This window comes from Colossoma macropomum, unplaced genomic scaffold (assembly GCF_904425465.1).
Source record: "Colossoma macropomum unplaced genomic scaffold, Colossoma_macropomum, whole genome shotgun sequence".
NCBI lineage: Eukaryota > Metazoa > Chordata > Actinopteri > Characiformes > Serrasalmidae > Colossoma > Colossoma macropomum.
In genome coordinates, this window is record NW_023494805.1 from 27,020,309 (window position 1) to 27,040,719 (window position 20,411).

At 40.5% G+C, this 20,411-nt stretch overlaps 1 protein-coding gene across 2 annotated transcripts in view; it reads right to left on the reverse strand.

The window, feature by feature from the left end:
* Nucleotides 1-20,411, reverse strand: part of kdm6ba (lysine (K)-specific demethylase 6B, a) — a 105,149-nt gene that overhangs the window by 59,106 nt on the left and 25,632 nt on the right. The window lies entirely within an intron of this gene.

Genomic DNA, 20,411 nt, shown 5'->3' on the forward strand with positions numbered 1-20,411 from the left:
AGTACCTGAGGTTGCCTCTTCAGATGAGCTAAAACTACAGCTAATGCAAAGCCCACACTACTCAATGTTGTAAACATGAGACCCCACACATAATAACATTTTTTTGTCCTTGATTGCTGTTAAGTCATCAAAGTCCTCATACTACACAATCTGCCATGAATTAAACATCACAACACTTTTAGATTATGCACCCAAACAAGAGTCCTGAAAAATGGCTCTGATTCTCATAACCTCGCAGGAGTTTCTTGCAAACTGGTACATCACAGGACTTCTCGCAAAGGTGGCTACAGATCTAAACAAACATGGTGGATGACAGCCAGGCTATTGCCATGCTGGTGTTGTGTGCTTTCTGTACAGAAAAAGCCAAACGGAGAACAAAATGTGAATGAAGCCATGGCTGACAAGAAAGAGTCAACAGGGCTCATACTGCTAAGCTTGAGGTGAATACATACATATATACATATACACAAGGTGAATACATATATATAACTATATGTACATATACTGTTGACTTCGAAACAACTTCCTTCATACACACTAACCAGTTCAGTTCAGCTCGGCTCTCATTGGTTGACGGTTTTTCAGGCATGACGTTAACACTGTGTTTCACCCCACACTATACAGGATACTGAGATGTAATAACTGAACAAGTTTAATACTTACAACTCATAATCGGGGCAGCCCGACTGGACTGTTAGTAGATCGGAGGAGTAAAGATTGGATTATACACACCACAGGATAATCTGGGAAGATCACTGTTTAAAATCACCCAGATATCAGGAGATTGGCCTCAAAACCGGCCTGATTATCCTGAATTGTGTGCCAGGCATATACGGTACAACACTGGAATTTCTCCATCTTCCTGTACTGAGTAAAACAAATATCTGAACAATGATTTCAGTATTCAAATACGTAATACTGGCACCCCAAATAGTTAACTGAGTACTCAAGTACCTGTGCACATTCCTTGTGTATATACTGAGTATTTTACAATGGCTTTGAATGTGCCAATCAGATTTTAGCACTGGAACTATCTGTTTCATAATACTCAATGAAGTACATGTTAATTTTTAGCTAAAATAAAATTCTCAGGTTAATTTCAAATGTATAAATAGAAAAAGCTTAATGTTTTGCTTTTACTGGCTATATTTCACTACTGAATAGAAAAGTGATGTTTATGTATTCAGTGCATTTTCTGTTTCTGAATTGTCCCAAAATAAAAGAACCACATTAAATTGAGGTGTAATCTAAGATTTCATAATACACTGAATTGCTATCTAAAGGTCAGAGATCTACTCCCTTGGGTCTAAAGTATCCGTGTTGTTTTCAAACTCTAGAAAAGGTAAACACTCCAATCCCAGGCTTCTGTATGGGTGCCAACATACTCCATGTTCCTCTGGAGAAATTTCATACCGAGACTAAAGAGCTCTGAAAACCCCAGCCTCTTATGCCAGAGTGAAATCATATAAATATACATGCACAAAACAGCCACTAAATAATCTGTGGAAAATGTGCTCTCCATTTCCACTGCATCCCATTTGGCCATGAACCAAAACATCAAAGAGTTTGTATCTGTGTGTGTGTGTGTGTGTGTGTGTGTGTGTGTGTGTGTGTGTGTGCCGGTTACATATTTACTCTGCAAACACTCTGGCTCTGGTTGCTAGGACACCTGCTTGGAGCACGTGCTGAAGCATGACAGGGTGGGATGGCCTTTGACCTTTCTGAATAAGACCTTTTTCGACCCCAGCAGTAGCCAGGCTTTTCATGTCTCTGCCGCTTTTCTCTAACCCTTCACCTTGAACCTGTGACCCCGGCCCAGAGCCTGCGGAGAAGCTGTCCATGTGTTTGTGTGTGTTGGTCAAGACTAAAAGACAAAGAACATGGTCTGCAAAAACAACTCAGTGATCAGCCAGAACAAACACCACCACAAACACAGGTCACTGTACCCTTACGCAAGTTAATGTACCATGATAACACTGCAACCCATGGACCTAAAACAAAACAAAACAAAACAAAACAAAGAAAAAAAACAAATATTAACTGGTCTGTGTTCTGGCACACATGCATGTGAGTGGAGGTGGGTGATAAAGGAGAAATGTAACATCACAATACTTTCGCAACACAAAGCAAGCAGGGACACAGGAAGTTGGGGCTGCTAATTTTAAGCACTGCTGTTAAATGTAAAAATGATTTCATTACAAGTGATTTTGGAGCATTTCTATTGGTCCAATCATCATACAATTTTCACACGATATAAAGTGCAGATGGTGGGTTCGAATGATGCAGAAAAATAAAAATCAACAAAAATGTAGATACATGTTTTTCTTTGGACAGCAACAAAATATTTGGCATATACAGTGACATCATGCAAAGTGCCATGGCCATTTTTCCATTTCAGTTTCATTCTTGATAATCTGTATCTACAACAGAACATGTCATAACGTACTATAGTGTGGTGAAAGTATCTCCAAAATGGCAAATTTACAGGAAGCAAAAAGTTTTTCAATATAAGTTAATGTAAAGAGATTTTATTCCAAGTGATTTTGGAGCATTTCTGTCAGCCCATTCAGATTGTTGATATGTGGTGCAGAAACTGTGTCACGGCTATAGTCAAGACTGAATACGCTGAACACTCGAACGCAGACCTGAGCGGGTGATACAGTGGTTGAAATAAGCGAACGTATTGAAAACACAAGGCATCATCATGTTAGTTGAATTTTTTGTTTAAAAAACCTATAGACTGCTTTCAGACAAATTACTAGCATACAACTCTGCATCATATCATGCCCTTATCATGCTCAAATTAATATTTTAAAATTATTTTAGCGGTTGCAGTTTAAGAGTTATGAAGCCACAGAAACATATACATGGATGCCACGTTAAGTTCTGCCAGGCATGTTGACAGTGCCGCCATCTAGGGTCAGTCAATACTGCTGCCGAACTGCATCCAGTACAATTATAAAATAACAGTTTAAGAAAGGTACAGTCAGCACCTCAGTATTGCAATTTTAAGTTTTTAATTTTAAGATTTCATCATGAACATTGAATACAATTAGTTGTGATGGCTTTTGCTTTAGACGCTGGCTACAAGCAGGTTGCTGAATAAACAGATCCAACACACAGGCTCCTGAATACTACTAAATCCAACACAGTTAATTACCGCAGAGCTACTGCGGTAATTAACTGCAATCAGCAAGGACACAGAACAAAACTAACTGAAAAACTCTTAACAGCTACTGAGTGGAAAATAAGTGTTGTGGCTGTGGCTGAAACTGTGTGCCTCCACTGACTCCTATGTCTCATTCATCGAGCTGCTTCAAATCCAATCAAATTTCTACTCGTCTCTCAGTACAAGGTTTAATAAATGAAAGAATGACGTCTCTGTTATGTGCCAGCACAGACACACACCAAACACAGTCATATATATTTCTACTTACACACACACACACACACACACACACATGCACGCATGTACAGGCTGTTAGTTTAGTGCACTGTAAAGACTTGGGGGCCTTGAACATTCCAGCAGCATGAATCTATAACAAAGCAATGGATACATTACAGTAACACACATGCTTTTACAGTGCCTGTTTGCATCATCTTGGCTGGAGGCAGGGTCTGAACTGAGGCCCAGAAAGCACACAGACCCTATTAAACGCTGCCGGATCTGGATCTGCCCCACAGACCCTATTAAACGTTCGGGATCAGCTGAGTCAGCCAGCAACAGCCCCTACTTAGACAAAATACTACAGCACGCACACGCACACACACACACACACACACACACACACACACACATCTGAATCCACTAAGGGATAAAATGAAAAACACACACAGACACACGAACACACACACACACAAAGGTGAATAGGCACGTGCAAGTCTGAGCATCTGGAATCTCTTAACAGAGATACAAAGAGTCAGTATATGAGTGAGATGAATACTGCATTCTGTGTATGTGTGCGTGCGTGTAGGGGGGGTGGTATTGAGGGGGTTTGGGGTCTTATGGTCAGTGTTTTGATAACCGGCAGGTCTGGGGTCACCAGACAAGGTAATAATAACTGAAAGAAAGAAGAAACAGCAAAAAGCAGAGAGAGAAGGGAGAGAGAGAGAGAGAGAGAGAGAGAGAGAGAGAGAAAGAGAGAGAGAGAAGACAAAGAACGAGCAGAGAAAGAGAGGGAGCTGGGGAGAGAGAGAGAGAGAGAGAGAGCGAGAGAGAGAGAGAGAGAGAGGGGAGGAGCTGGGAGAAAGAGAGAGAGATGTGAGAAAGAGAGAAAGAGAGAAAGAGAGAGAGAGAGAGCTGGAATATAAACACAAACCACATGCAGCTGTTGTGCCTCTGCTTCAGCACGTGACTTTGTCTAAAACTCTCTCTCTTTCTCTCTCTCTCAAACATACACTTCTGTGAGTTCAGGGGGTTTATGCTTGAGTGTGTATATTTATGGAGAGTGTTTGCAAGTGTGTATTACTGCTCTTGCTTTTGTGTCCAGTCTCATTCCCCAACACACACACATACACTATACACACACACGTTTCTGGCACAAATATGACAGCGTGAGTCACCCCGAGAGTTCACAGGGCTGCCAGGAGTAAAAATAGACCAAACTACAACAGAGAAACAGTGTATACAACACTACAGAACAAGCTGCTTAAAACTGTATGAGCTTCACATGCAGAACTGCTTTAAATCATGATAAAACACAAAAAACGCACAAGTGGACATGTCTGATGTTGAGATAATCACGGATAAAGGGAGCAAGCAAACAAGTAATGCAAAGCACACACACCTAAAGTCAAACACAGACACAGACAGACACACACTACTGAAGCAGTGGCGCCTCTGTTGTGGCTTCCTATTGGCTGAGAGGGCTGCAGAACCCTCCCACTGCAGACACCTATGGCTGAGAGGGCGTCGGCATGTCTAACCCACCCCCACTCCAATACTGCTATGTTCCTAAAGAGGGAGAGAAAGAGAGGACGTGTGTAGGACGATGTGTGGTTGAACTTTTTCCTTTAATTAGCCACCGACTTTAAAGGAACAGTTTAGTGAAAAATCAAATACACGTGATTTCTGACATGCCGTTTGTATAAAAATGGACAAACACATGGTGCATGGCTAAAAACCCTTAGCAGCAATCTCAAAGCTTAAATTTGAAAAACATCTGTACTTTTGTCCATTTTTATAGACATATCAATATATTAGCCACCCATTGGTATAATGAATGCACGCCACATGAGTGCATATAATCATTTTTAGTTGATTTTTGTTATACAATGTCAGACACCACATACGCTAGTTTATTTGAGATTACTAAACAACTTGACTCAGTCTGAGGGAACTATGTGATGACTTGCAGACATGCAGTTTGACAGGGCTCCTCATTGTGGTACAAGCTTCTATTATGTTAGCTACATTAGCTTTGTAAATCAGATTTTTCTGATTCCTTTAACATCAAATGTGCTAAAGAATGACAAAAATTAACCCTTTCCAACACACATACTTTAGTTATTGCCCAACTACGGGGTCACAGTGTCTTCTCTTGTTCTAAATCTACCACATGCCTCCACATCTCGCTACTTATTTTCTGTCAAACACAAACATAAACTGAGCTCATTATTGTGAGGCATTCCACAACCTTAACAGCCAACATGGTTTAGCTCCTTGGCTGCCGTAGCTCCTCCCGCAACATTTACAAACTTTACAAACTTGCAGCAGTGCTGCGAGGAGTAACAGCTGCTATTGTGTGCTGTGGCGTTGAAGCAGAAGTGAGGGGTTTGAACTTTAGATGTGGGGGAGGGGCCGTCTGGCCCTGCCAGTCATGTGAGTTCATAAAGTCTTCAGAATTTCAAGAAAAAAAAGGGAGAGAGCTCATATTAGAGTGCACGGAGAGGAAAGATCTGGTCTGCCCATGACTCTCTTGTCTATATTCACAAACAGTGATACTGATGTTCTCTCATGGTTCAACATTTATGCACAAATATATCAACAATTGCTCAAAGGAAACCTAAGATGCTAAGCAACCAATGAATTGGTGCAGGGGTGTCCAGTCTTATCCGCAGAGGGCCGTTGTGACTGCAGGTCACCTGATGAAATGTTTGAAGACTAAGACCAACTAATTAAACAAGTGGAATCAGGTGTGCTCCAGCTTGTTTGGAGTTAAAACCTGCAGTCATACCAGCCCTTTGCGGATAAGATTGGACACCCCTGTGTTAGTGTCTGAACTACAGCACAATTATTTTGTTTCGGTATCGGCAGCCACTTGCTTTAAAAAATTATTGGCATTGGACAGATGTTTGGATTTGTCTGATATTTCGTCATTTATTGTACTCTAGAACAGCAGAATGTTTAGGTGGTGCTAGGCTACTGTGCTGAAATAAATGCTTCTGCATTTATAACCATATACAAACAAATATTACACTTCTCTGTAATGCCAATCCAGGTGGATCTAGTCCACTATAGTCAAGTACTATATTGGCACTGGCAAATATGTACATTAAAAATATCGGATATCGGTATTCCTAATTAAATTGTTATTAAATTACAGGTTTTCGAGTCTGAACCTGACCAAAGTAGATGTGATTAGTTGGGTCTACACAGGTTTGTACAAATATTTCAAGCTCTATAAAGGATATGAGGATTTCTTACAACATTGATTACATGTACTCATGTGGAGTGCACCCATTATACCAATGGGTAGCCAATATATTGATGCCATCATCATGAAAAACTGCATCACGATATGCTTTTCTGAGTAGATCATGAGTATCATCTGTACTTCTAGAACACTGAATAACTGTTTGTATCATAACGAAGTCATTACTATTTTGCTGGTGCATTACATCCATTCCTAACTAACTACTACAATACATATCGCCTATCGTGTAAAATGCCTTAAAGTATCGTGATGTTATATTTTTGCCATATTGCCCACCCCTGATTATACAAGTCATAAAGGTAAATCTTCATATCCATATCAATACAGTTATGGCAGCTCCATCCGATTAACCAGGCATGCTGTAACACACACTTTTAAAGGAATGTTCACTTTAGCAGCTCTAAGTAGGGCCCTCTTTAAGAGTTTACAGTGTGCATGCACCATTATTGCACATGCATGCATATTTCTGTGGGTCCAAACACTTGCGTGTGTGAATACAGTGGTTTAGACTCATTACTGCTGTTGGTCTGACGGAGTGAGGGGAACCTAATGAAAACCCTATGGAGGGACCACACATCTCAAGACCCACCCAGGCTCCCCTGCAGCAGCGGCCTCTCTCTGGGCTGCACCGTGGGTGGTGCAGGGAGGTGCACGCTGGCACCACGGCGGCTGGTGTACAGTAAAGGGTGAGAATTTATTAACTCAAATAGTCAGCGGTTTGATATGAGGCCACACACAACGAACACGCACGCACACAACACACTGCCACACAGTGGCCACCACAGCTGCAGAGAAGCGTGACCGTGTGTGTGCGTGCAAGCACTCCCAAGCAACAAGGGAGGGAGGGTGTGTGTCAGCTGGAGATAGAGCAGGGCATCAAAGAAAAACGCTATCAGGAGAGGGAGAAGGAAAGAGCTCTAACACTGGATCCCCCAGTGCCAGCTGGATGGGGGGGTGAGTTTAGAGAGCTGGATGGAGCCCAGCTTTGTCTGCCTGCGCCTCCAGGGAGCTGCGTCTGGCACAGGCAGGGCAGCCTGCTCCTTTGGAGCACAGCCAGGCCACACGCGGGGGCTGCGCTCAAGAAAACCCCTGGCTGAAAGGGGATCACCAGGCCCGAGGCCATGCACACACATACACACACACACACACACACACATATATCCGCAGACATTTGTATTTCTATCTTTGTAGGCTATTTCCATTGACTCCCATTACTGTCTGGGCCTCGCACGTGCACACACACACACACACACACACATAAACCCACATTTGCATTCCTGTCCTTGTGGAATATATCCATTGACTTCCATGCACTGAAATTTCACCCACCGAAAATTTTCTGCCACTGAAAAACAAAAATGGTCAAAATCGAACGCTTCACAAATAATTCTGAATGAAAATGAGCAATAGTGATTAAAATGCTCCATTCACTCTCCTGTACGGGTCAGCAAAGACACTTTGAACAGCAGCAGTGTAGTGCAGAGTCCGGGAACATTTGGCCCATACAAATCTAAAACATGGCCACACACACACACACACACACACACAAACACACAAACACACATCAAACATTTGGTACCTAATAGCTGTCGATTAATTCATTCTCAGCACTATCCACTATTGAGGTGGAAAACTTTTTCCACATATTTGGACAGAATGCCTAGATCAGAAGAGCTCTCTGAAGAAGAAGAAGGTTGTAGATGCCTATAAGTCTGGGAAGTGGTTTGAGAAGTGTTTCCAAAATACCACCCCATTTCCAAAAAAGTTGGGACGCTGTGCAAAATGTAAATAAGAACAAAATTCAATGATGTGCAAATCATTTAAACCCTATATTTCATTGAAAATACTACAAAGACAACAAATCAAATGTTGAAACTGAGAAATTTTATTGTTTTGTGAAAAATATATGCCCATTTTGAATTTGATGCCAACAACATGTTCCAAAAAAGTTGGGACGGGGGCATGTTTACCACTGTGTTTCATCACCTCTTCTTTTAACAACACTCTGTAAGCGATTGGGAGCTGAGGAGACCGGCTGCTGTAGTTTTGAAAGTGAAATGTTTTCCCATTTTTGCTTAACATAGGATTTCAGTTGCTCAACATTTCGGGGTCTCCTCTGTCATATTTTTTATTTCATAATGCGCCAAATGTTTTCGGTGATGACAGGTCTGGACTGCAGGCAGGCCAGTTTAGCACCCAGACTCTTTTAATATGGAGCCATGCCATTGTAATACATGCAGAATGTGATTTGACATTGTCTTGCTAAAATAAACAAGGCCTTCCCTGAAAAAGACGTCATCTAGATGGCGGCATATGTTGCCAAAACATGTATATATCGTTCAGCATTAATGGTGCTTTCACAGATGTGCCAGTCACCCATGCCATGTGCGCTAAAACCCCCTATGCCTACATGAATACTGGCTTTTGAACTGTAAATACTGATAACAAGCTGAGTGGTCTTTAGCTCGGAGCACACAGTGTCCATGATTTCCAAAAAGAAATTCAAATGTTGATTCGTCAGACCACAGGACACTTTCCCACTTCCCCTCAGTCCATTTTAAATGAATTTTAAATTCTTCTTTGCGTTTAAAAGTTTTAATTAGCATTTGTGGATGCAGCGCCAAACTGTTTCACAGTGTTTTTCTGAAGTTTTCTGAGCCCATGCAGTGATTTCCACTACAGAATCATGTCTGTTTTTAATGCAGTGCCTCCCCAAAAATCATGGCCAGCAAATACTGGTTTTTGGCCTTGTCCCTTGCATACAGGGATTTCTCCAGATTCTCTGAATATTTTAATGTTATTACGTATCGTAAATGATGAAAAGCAAAAGTTCTTTCCTATTTTATGTTGAGAAACGTTATTCTTGAATTGTTACACTATTTGATTGTGCAATCTTTCACAGAGTGGTGAACCGCTCCTCATCTTTACTTCTGAAAGACTCAGCCTCTCTGAGATGCTCTGTTTATACCAAGTCATGTTACTGACCTGTTGCCAATTAACCACCAGATGTTTTTTTAGCATTACACAACTTTACCAGCCTTTTGTTGCCCCCGTCACAACTTTTTTGGAACATGTTGCTGGCATCAAATTCAAAATGGCATATATTTTTCAAAAAACAATAAAATGTTTCAACATTTGATATGTTGTTTTTGAAGCATTTTCAATGAAATATAGGCTTTAAATGATTTGCACATCATTGAATTTTGTTCTTATTTACATTTTGCATAGCGTCCCAACCTTTTCGGAAATGAGGTTCCAACCTCAATAATAATAATAATCCCATTGAATAATAATCCCATTGAAATGCTGTGGGGGATCTGAAATGGGCTGTACATGCAAGAAGCACCTGTTCAGCTGACGATCAAATACTGATATGCCCAAAAATGTCAATAAAAAGGAAACATTTCATTGGGTGCACTTCCTACTACGGCCATGAAAAAGATATTTCAAATACTGATTCATTACAAACACACTTCAGCACTGTGACTTAATGTTAACTGTGGTACAGGATACAAAGTCCTACAACCTCATCCAGTTGCTGGAGAATTTTAATGTGGAACTGAATTTAGTGGTATCAGAGTGGTTGTGGTGGCTCTTATTTCTCTTCTGTTACAGAAAAGTCCAGCCCTAACCTAAAATAGCCAGAGAGTCTGTCCACTGGAGCAGTGTTACCTAGCTGAGTCTATATGAGTTCATTCTGAGTCTGTTCTTTCTTAAAGAAGTTATGATAATTTAACTGACTTAATTAAAGGAATACACCAGCATTTTTAAACCTATTTTCTTTTAGCATACTGCTGATAAGCTAGGAGAACATTCTTTACGCGTCTCCATGTACTTACTTAAACACCCATAGACTAAAGCAAGTGTCCGATGTCCATGGTAATCACCCATATGCTACAAATGGGGCATGCTGTAATTTAGTTGAAAAACAATGGAGTAATTCCTATACAGAGATTCAGCACCTTTATTTAACGTTAGCTATCTCCAAACAAGGCATACTTAACATGTTTAACAATAGGCTGTTCTATCATCTATGGCCCACAAGCCCCCCATCCCCCAATCCAGTCCGAGTATTACAATATTATACATCTGCCAATACTGATTTTCATAGTGTTTTCATAGATCATACAGCCAATAAAACATGCTAGGCAGCCATGTAAAACCAAACTAAAATGACTTCACTATTTGCTCATCATGTGACATTCTGGACTGTTTTTTATATTTTATTTTTGTAAATGACCAAATTGGCTGATCTGATCAACCTCCTTGATGATTACTTGATGATAACCTGTTACTTTAATATTCTGCAGCGAAATCCCTTCATTTTGATAGGTGCATAGCAAAGTAGTATACACTGCCTGTTTACATCACCTGTGCGATAGTGACGTGAACAGAACACAAAAAAAAGAATCAGAACAGGATCGGAACAGGAAATGAAGGCTATATTTGACATGCATTAAAGATTAAGGGACACATTATTAGCAGGAGCCAAATGCAGACATTTTTAGGAAGGTGATGATAGAATGAGGGACTGAAGGTCTAATCAACTGGCAAATTTCATTTCACACTACTAGACGTGTATAAGTCTGGATGTGACAGTAAAGCAGCTCTTGGAATTTCTCTTTCGCCCTCAGCGCCTGAAGAAAAGAAACAGGCATTAGAATCATTTCTACACTGCCTTGATGTTTCAATCAGTCATAATTCCATATGCAACCCTGCCATGAGAGCACTGCCATTATTATCTGAGCTGTTGCTGGGGATTACATCATCACTCTGTATACTACAGCACTGGGAATAGGGGGCAAATCAGTGTTTACCAGTATGTGTGTGTCTGCGTGTGTGTATATGGACTAATGCTTTGTGCCGAGGCAAGTGACCTTTGTATTGAATAGACTAACCAAAAAGATCAGGTTACCCCATTTCCCCTCTTTCCTTCTTTTTTCTCCCACACTCTCCTTCACTCTAGCTGTCTGTCTCTGTCAGGTGTTGGGTTACTCCAGGCTCCAGATAGAGGCAGTAATGTGGCCCTAACCCCCAGACACTCAGACATGAAGGGGGAGAGGGGGAGAGAGGGATACAGAGAATGAAAGACAGAGAAAGAGAGAGAGAAAAAGAAAGAGGGCACAGAAGGAGAGAAAGCGAGAAAAAAGAATGAGTAAGTGAGAAAAGAAAGAGAGAAAGAAAAGGAAAAAGAAAAAGTGAGAAATAGAGAAAGTGGAAAAGAGTTAAAACAGAGGAGGAGAGAGAATAATAGAGTAACACTGAGAGTAAAATGAACGTAAGAACATCAGAAGAGAGAGAGCGATGGATTGATTGTGTGTGTGCACGCTGCGGGGATTTCTTGTAAGAGATGACGGAGAATCGGCATTCGTGGAAGTAAACTTTGTAGCAGAGCACAACTCTGATGAGTGTATTTACCTTCACAACGACAGCATGATCTAAACAGACTATCAGAGTCATGTGCACGTGAAAAAGCTGAAACAGTGAAACTGCATTTGTACACGAGAGAGAAAGAGAGCAGTAAACTGGCTTTTAGACAGACTGATTACATCACATAGCTAATGTCCAGTTGCGTTATTTTAAATGTCATTTAAAGCCCCTCCCCCCACAGACCCTTACAAACTCAGTCCCTCCCCTATGACCCCAACAGCCCCGCCCTCAGCAAACAAGGCCATTATTGATGAGGTCAACATAGTGAGGTCACCAGAGGAACAGTGCTGCTTCTGTAGTTTTAGACCTGCACTCAGCCGAACAACTTCATTTGTCCCTACGAGCAATTCATCTCACAGAGAAACTACACAGTAAATAAATATTTAAGGCAGACAACAACTGATGAGCCCATATCTAAACTGCACAAAAAGATCCGCGTAACAGGTTTTGATTCGAGGAGGTTGCTCTAGCAGCTCGATCCCTTGAGATTATAACATTTTCAGTTTAATGCTCAATTCTCCTCAGTGGTGTTGAGTTGTATGTGCTGCTACAGAACAGATACATTTTTAATGATGCGCTTCCATTTTGATTCTTGCAAACAATCATTCTTGCAAATGATTTAATGCATCGTGAAATCTCAAACTTTTATCCTTTTAGTATGATTCAGATTCTTTTTTTAAAAATAAACTGAATACATAAGGGTGACCTGATTAAATTACATACTAGAGGAAAACAATAAAAACAGGGACTTACCAAGTTCTTTTAAAGGTGAATTACAACAATTCCTCAAAATTTCTGCATAATGTAATGGTAGAGTTGTGACCAAAGTCATTGAGTACACACTCAGGAAAAAAGTCATGAAACTGTCATTAGGGCAGTACCCATCCTGTCACTGGGGTGGTACCCTCAAGGGTACATCTCTGTACTTTTTGTCAGGGAATGTAATTGTACCATAATCCTCTGAAATAATGTTGTCTAAATCGTACTCCACACACTCCGTTTCGGAACTTTTTATTTTATTCTTGTTTTAAAACATTATGTTATGAAAAGATACAAATATGTACCTTTCACCTGTGAAAAACCTATGTAAGGTACAAGGCTGAACCTTAAAACCACTGTTGTACCTTTGCAGGTACATTTACATTGTGTGTACTTTGATGAATGAAAAATGTACCTGCACAGAACCTTTATTTCTAACAGTGTAGTCTGATGTAAAATGATGGATTTTAAAGAAATGTACTGACTCACATTTCTTTACAGTGGTGCTGATCAGAGCCAGGGGTCATGATATCTCAAATATAGCCATTTTATTTACTATCCAAAACTACCACTGAACCTCCCCATATTTTCTGAGTTTTTATATGCAATATTGCTAATGATACAATAGTGGTAAATCTGTCTTTGGGTACTATTTTGCCTTACAATGCCCTGCATGTACCTTTCAGCCAGAAATGTATTTAAAATATATATGTTTTAGACCAAAACCTCCTCAAAACTACTGTAAAACAATATCGGGCATCATATTTTAAACAATTCATGCAGCTTAAAGGGACATAAAATGCTTCAGATGTCTGGTTCCTATCACTACCACTATGAACAACTCGGACTCGGTACGTTTCTCGACATTTCACTTCAAACCACTCTAAGTGACTATTTTCTACATCTCCACAATTTATTTAAGCAAAATTTGTGACAAATCGGTAAAACATTTGAAAACAGCCAGGGAATGGCCAAAATATAAGAAGACACTTTACTGAACATTAGCAAATTACAGTTGATTCCAACAGTCCAGAACTGATGCCTTCACTTTCAGACTGATGCATTTCAGTGCACTACTGTCTTTTTATGTGACTCTTATGAACCCATATTTAGTAGGCAGTTAAACAGGAAGAAAGAAGACGTTTCTCATAGTCTGTGATTGTGATGTGTCTCTGAACTCATGCACATATCAACCACTCCACGCTTCATGCGTTACAAGCCTCTGAGACTGAGGGTCTAACCGACAGGTGCACTCTGCCAACACTTAACCACACAAACAGAGCAGCAGCTGACAGGTGTAGTAACACACACAAACACCTATTTTTAACTTTGCTGATAGCGTTCAGAAAATGCATTCCAGCTTATTTTCTAATCTGTTTCAGTCCTTCACAATGAAAGGTACGAAACCAATGGCAGATAATATCATTCTACCTAAAACTAAAGCTTACTCTGAGACCACGTCACCTCAGTCTCATTGCATGTTATATAGGCCTGTTCATAAAATTATCTCATACATTTTTATATGAGTGACTGGGGATGAAGTGATATAAATGGAAGTGAACTTTCATACTTCACATATATTTGGAATTCCATACATACAGAGTAATCACTAGAAGGTGCTCTGCCTTTCAGGACTGAAGATGACCACTTCTGCTATATGGAAAGGCATTTGTAAGACGATGACATTAATTTCAATCTGTCAATTTTTTTTGCTTAAAGGATTGTTAAACAATTAAACTGACATAATATCTTACTTATCCCAGACATAGTCGAACAGCCAAGACATGTTTGGTGTTCAAAATTTGCACCTTTAATTTTTAACTGCAGCTTCAAGCACTAAACACTAAAACTCTATAAGTCACCCAAATATTTTCCATAAGTACATCCTCAAAACCTCTCTCAATCTGCTGAAACTGAACCCAGGCTTTCATTAAGGTTGTTCAGAAATGACATTGTGGTTAAGAGCACAGGGAACCGTTAATGCACAAAAGACTTAGGAGCCTCTTAACCAATATCCGCGGCACCTTTCTCTAGTAACCTTCTTCAGCACGGCAGGTTATGTGGAAACACCACAGTGAAGTCTGCTTAAGCTGGAGAAAAACATACTCGTTTTTCTGGTCAGAAACCAGTAGATAACTTTGTTCTTGCTGTGGTTTGACAGTTCTTGGAATGGTTTGGCAGTTCTTACTATAGGTTTAAGAAGTTCCACTTGTCAATCACCTCTATTTAAAATAATAAAATGGCCTTCACTGTGAAGCAGTCTGTTTGTGAAGTCCTGCCTTGTACTGCTATAGAATGCTCTGAAGCCAGACAACATATCAGGGCTGATTCAGAACACTTTCTGACATTTAAATTGTCCAACTTGATTGACAACTATGAAAGATGGGAACTATCAGCAGTTCATGATACAATCATCAATCAGCTCAACCCTACCAGAGGGCCTGCAGGACTGGGAAGACTTTATTTATGCCACTGAGTGAAAGAACAGTAAACTGTACTGCATTCAGCAAAAGGCATTTTGTACCATATTCACCATATTCATCCGAAATAGCAGCAGAGTAACAGAGTTGTGTTTCACAGACAATCACAACATGAACACACCACGTTAGTGTCGCTCTCTGAGTTCTTTAATGAACACACACCTTCACACAAAGTGCTGAGTAGCCTTGAGATTGACATGAAAAAGCGCGCTGGCAGAATAACTGGCTTTACCACCCGAAGATACAGCGTGTACTCGACAAACAAGAACGACAGAATGCCAGCGAGGGACAGGACACGCACACATAGACTTCAGCTTCAGCTACACATAAACAAAGAGCCAGACAGACAGTGACAAAGAGAGGCAAAAGGGATCTCATTGACAGATGAAGCGAGAGTGAGAGAGAGAGTCAGCCGTAAGAGTGAGGGAATGTGAGAACAGAAAGATGAAAGGGAGATAACACACGCAGACTGCCTTCTGTAATTTACACTCCTCCAATCAATTCTCTGTTTCTCCCAAAGTGCCAGACAGCAGACACACTTCACACATGCACTTTCTCCCTCCATCTTCAATCTCTTGCAGTTCTAATCTTCTCTTACCCTCTCTCTCTCTCTCTCACTTCTCCTTCTTTAGACTGTTCTTTATGGCTCAGTAGCCTGCTGCGGTATGAGTGTATAAGCGCCAGGAGCTGCAATAAGGAAAGAAAAGCTCAGTAATGACCCACTGGAGTGCTCTAGACCTTCACGGCGCTGCAGCTTAACCAAGCACTCGTGCACACATGCACCAGAACTGCTCGACTGAATATGAACCAGGTAAATATAATACAATACCACTTTTTCTTTTCCTTTACCAATTCCAATTTTAAAAACTTTGAGTATAACCCGATAACAATCTGATATTTCACTTTCCTTAAAGGGCTTAAATCATGGAGATAATAATTTTTCCTGACTGTTTTGGAATAAAAATGTTTGATGTATGTAAACACTGTTAAAGTTTCAAAATGTAATGTTCACTCTCTGGTCCATACAGTCCATTTATGGAAACTAAGTTGCAAAGCGAGCCTGTTTTACATTCATAGGATGTCACAAAAACCAACTCGTACATATATTCACCTATTCAAGCTACACCAGTTTAGCCCTGCCCACTCAGTCACGAAAAGTTATAAGGAGTGTTTCAGCCCAGACTACTTTTTGAACTAGGCACAATACCAGACAGCCAATCAGAAGAGCTTGTTTACATATATCAGTAACAAAAACCGCCTGTGTAATTCTAAGGAGGGGTCGGCAATCCAAATGTTAAGAAAAGCCGTTTTGTCCTTTCAACAAAAATCAAACCACTTTTGGGAGTTTAAACATTTAATGTCCATTTTACCATTTTGGCTGTAAATATGGCTCAGTATGTGCTGATGTACTACTATAGGCTAAAAATATTATATAAACAAAACAAGACTTACTTTGCTCTGCTTTAAGCTTTAGCTCAGCTACAGCCTCTTTTCTTGCATCTCCGGCAGAAACTTTTCTGAAAAAGTGAAATAGTTTCCTGTAAAATGTCTCTCAGTGTTCGACTTTTTACGAGGCTGTAGTCGCTTCTCATTCATTATCTTCTGCAGGTTTTCATTCAAGCAAAGCAGGAGCTCACCTGATCAGATGCTGAAGACTGAGACTAACTAATTAAACAAGTAGAGTCAGGCATTTTACTGCATTTGTAACCCCATACAAAATGAACGTTATATTTCTCTGTAATGCTAACGCAGGTGAATGTAGTCCCAACTGCTACGTTTTGTAAATATTTATGTATCTGAATTGGCAGATAAATACATTAAAAATACAGGATATCGGCATTAGCCCACAATTTCCATACTGACGCATCCCTGCACTAATATTTTGTCCATATTGTTCAGCGCTATAACATATGAATAAAACACAGTAAAAAATATAAGCAAAACTTAAAAAAATACCTGAGCAACACTGTTTTGCTGCACTGCTTTGGCAACAGCCTCTGCAGACAGCAAGAGCTAAGAATGAGAGACGGATACTGCAGGACGACACCTCAACTTATTAAACTCTTATCCCTCTTTCTCTCTCTCTCTCCAACTCTCTATGATGGACAGAAGCAGTCTTTCAAAACACATGTCCTTCACAAAGAACAAAGAGTAAGACGAGTTGTCAGTCACTCAATTAGTGGTGCAGAGAGACAGAGAGGAAAAAAGACAGACACTGTCTATCTCTGTCATCCTCTCACTTTCACACATTTGGTCTGTCAGGTGAATGACAGTCTCAACACATCCAATGTACATACAATTTCAAGCATGCAATTCTCTTTCTCACTCTCCCTCTCTCACATCCTCACCCCAACACGTATGCACCTTATTCTTAACTCTTGCGATTCATATTGAACATTCTGTCTCACCTGTCAGTCCTCTGTCACTCTCTCTCTCTCTCTCTCTCTCTCTCTCTCTCTCTCTCTCTGCTTGCTCTGGTGCATTAATAGAAGAGACAAGTGTAAGGAGGAGAGAGGGTGAACACTTCAGCTCTTTAGGAATCAAGGAGGGAAAAAAGACTAGATAGACAAAGAAAAACAGCACACATGTTTGAAGTAAAGGAAGAAGAAAAGGAAATCTTTTCATTTACAGGTACTGGATAATATGGACTGTGTGTGGGGTGTATGAGGCACAGTGTGTGTGCACCACACTCTCCAGAGCTACTGATGCAGTGCTCTAGACTATTTTTACCCCTCAGCATGCTAAGTGTGAAGATCAGTACGTGTGAATGCTCACAAAACTTTGCAAGTTCGTCTTTACACTCCAGCAAGAAGACGAAACTCAAAGCATCTGAGCCACACAATCAAACACATTATGTAACCTAACAGGAGTAACACTTTTCCATATTACACGACCCCAGCAGCTCGGCAGTGCAATTGCTGTGTTGCTGTACGAGTGATACGGGAAGTGCCAAGCTGAGTGTTATGTAACCGGAGCCACATTGCTACAGAGGAACTCACTGACCCCACTGTACTCTACAGTACAACACACTTCGAGCATCCTCACTATTTCAGCTCTGCATGTACAGTAGGTGGTGGGCAATATGATGATATATTATTATCGTCAAAAAGTTTCTTAGTAAATTCAAAGACCCAAGAAGTTGGCCTTATTAGCACCAGCGAGAGGGTGGTGATTGGCTGCCATACGCATGTAATTAAGTTATTAACATCAGCAGCAAAATAAAATGTTCTGGTCTATAACTGGTCTGCAATGCATTTTGCAAAGAGACCCTTCAATTGTTACTGTTATTTTGTGCGTATTATGCAGCCATACTGACTTAAAGTAAGAGTTTGATGAAAAATCTAATTAAAACAATTTATACTTTACCCCAGGTGCAGTTGATAAGCTATGTTTGGTATTTGACGTGTGCTTCTTTAGTTTACAACAGAAGATGCTAGGCTAACATTACTAACATATACTGGACTTAAGACTGTCACCAACCTCATCTGGGTACATAAATGCAAAAATCATAATTTACTTGTTTCAAATGTCTTTTAAAAAGCTATATAAATGAGAAATAAGAAAAAAACTATTTAGTAAGCATATATCATGATTAAGCTTATTTAAACATTTAAGCTATAACTGGAACTATATTATCGTCAGCATTACATCCTGATCTGTAGCACTACTACTCTTTCAAACTAGATGTTGGATGAGGTCTGTTGTACATCAAAATGTCACTATGCAGGTATCCCATTGTGTTTGCTAAGGTTAGCTAGAAGGTGCTTCTCGAATAATGATAAAGCTACAAACATGAGGTGCTGCATTCCATTTTGTATAAACAGTAAACAGAACTCTAGGTGCAATCCAGTATATTACCACTCATTCGCTAATGATGCAAAAACATACAAACTGTGCCTTTTGGCAACGAACCACAAACTAGTAAGAGTGCCGTTCAATAAAAGTATCTTGTGAGGGCTCCCGAGTGGCGCAACCGTCTAAGCGTTGGCCCTATCATCAGGAGATCGCGAGTTCGATCCCTGGTGATGCTACAGCCATCCGTAGCCGGGAGTCCGAGAGAGCACAATTGGCCTCGCTCTCTCTGGGTGGGTGGGGTGGCCCCTCCTTCTCCCCCCATCACTCAGCGCGATGCTAGTCAGTTTAGCTGACGTAACAGATCTGGCGGTTGGCGCTTTCCTCCGAGCGCGTTCGGCCGTCCAGTGACGTTGCGAGAGCGGCAGTTCGAAAAGAAGCGGTGGTTGGCTCCTGACAATTACAAGGAAGGTCACAAATTATATATTCTAAAATCTACAGCTGTTCCTAGTAAATTTCTACAGATGAGAAGTAAATTTGAGGTAGGCTTTGTTTACTTTTTTAACATCTTCTCTGTTCACTTTGTGCTCACCTAGCTACTGTAATGTCATGTGTCACTAACATACTTGATAAATGTTGCTTTATTCAGTTTGACTGTTGAAACAGACACAGCTTTTTTTTTAACATCTTTCATTTGTTCAAGCGTTGGTATCAACAGATACCCCACTTCGGTTGGCATCACCTGGCACTTGCCACAAATAAACCCAGTTCCTGTCATAGGCAGAGTCACAGGTATGTCCACCAAGTCACTGGTGGGTCCAGCATCCAGCTGGTTCTTCATGAACTTGGGTTCAAACATATACAGTTGAGGCTCATTTGTGCTGAAAGTGTGGCTGTCAAAATCTTAACTGGACATTGTTTTGATTTTCCAAGTACAATAGCTTAACTTGTCACCTTACGGTGTGTCTGTGTATTTCAGAATTCATATAGCCCCATCTCTGGTCATCTTGTGTGGCATGATAACACCTATTGTGCTGAGTAGGGCTGGGCGATAAAACGATAACGATAATTATCGCAATATAACTTTTCCTTGATAGAGCGATACGACATGTTCGATAAATGTTCGATAAAATACACCATTCTCACACCCCCACATTCTAAAAAAAGCCTTAAGCTACTTCGATAGTATAGAGTCGTTGCTAGCTGGTGTCTGAATACTGTGATGTCATTTGTAGCGGGGTAGCCGAGCGCTCGTCATCGTTTTCTTTCTTAAATTATGACTATTACAAAATAG